Source organism: Meleagris gallopavo, chromosome 6 (assembly GCF_000146605.3).
Source record: "Meleagris gallopavo isolate NT-WF06-2002-E0010 breed Aviagen turkey brand Nicholas breeding stock chromosome 6, Turkey_5.1, whole genome shotgun sequence".
Classification (NCBI taxonomy): Eukaryota; Metazoa; Chordata; class Aves; order Galliformes; family Phasianidae; genus Meleagris; species Meleagris gallopavo.
In genome coordinates, this window is record NC_015016.2 from 28,886,186 (window position 1) to 28,887,663 (window position 1,478).

A 1,478-nucleotide genomic window follows, 5' to 3' on the forward strand; every position below is an offset into this window, starting at 1 on the left:
ATGAACTTCAGTGGAATTTGGTCCTCCATATACGTAAAAGATTGGAAAACAAAAACCTTTAATCAACCTAAGAACATTTGTTTTTTTACCTCATTTTTTTTGCAGTGTGTATCAAGAGCATTCTTTATTATGGAGGATGATGTTTAATATTATTCTGATATTGTGACAAATACTATCAGTTACTGAGACTTATGGCTATGATTTCTGAGAAGCAGCAATAGAAATAGCTTTCAGGGAATTGTGTCAACAATTTCATAGAAATGATGTAAGAGCAGAAATAGGAAAAACTAAAGAAATACAAAATATAAAAAAGGCACCATGCACCAAAAGTTAGTCTGCAGTTTCACCAGAATCCTCCATTCACCTTCAGAATTCTGATGCAATGCAAGGTGACATCTGTACTTGGAAATTCTTAAAATCCTTATCCTTTTTCTGTTTTAAATTTTCTTATAAATGCTTGATTTGACCAAAGTGAGGATATCCTCAACAATACTGAATTAATTCTGTGAATCAAATTCTGGAAAGGTGATAATTTTAAGTTCTTTCAAGAGTGTCAAAGAGAAGGTAAATGTATGCCTCGTTGCACAGAATGATGGAGATGATATGAAAGGAGAAAAGTATTGAAGATAATGGTGGATATTATAAATCCTAAACAACCTGTTTGTGGAATGATATTTAGGGACTAAAACAAAGCTAAATGTTGACCGCCTAAATGTATGCTATGTGATTTGGATTTTCCCTCTATTTTATCTAAGATGGCTTCTTTAATAATCGATTGTGGCCAAGAGAGTTTTTCTATACATGTTAATTTATACAAGATAAAAAGTTGGATCTCTTTGTGTTTTGGACTTTCATATTAATTTCCAATGTAATAGAGCAGCTATGAATACATCTATAAGTTAGCTGTTTGATGTGGTGATTTTATACTTAATCTCTTTGGATTGCTTTTATAAATTTTATGTTACCATTTCCAATTAAGCAAATGACAATATTTTCCAACTAAGTTAAGTAAAATCTATTAAATATTTGTTACGTTAGTCTTGCATTTGCTTAGATGGAAGTAGATTTTCATGCAATGCAGAGCTCAAAGAATAACCTCTTTAAAAAAAAATGACACATTGCAGAGCAAGGCTCAAAATGACAAAGACCTTTAAGCGATGAAGATTCAGGAAAAGACTGAAATAATATTTGTCTGAAAGGTTGAGTGACAGATGTATCTTCATTGTGAGAACTATCATTGAGATTTGTTTCACACTTAATCAAAATGGGCCTAGCGTAGCAAACCAGTTACAGGTCTGACAGGAACACTATCACACTGAATGATCTCAACTATAATATTATGGTCCAGAAAGAAAATAACCAGCAAGCAAGAGACATGCAATTCTAAGGAAACCTTGAATACTCACAGTTTTGTATCAGTTTCATTAGTTGCTACTCTTTTATCCAGGATTCAAAAAAGCAATTTTTTTGCTTCTTTC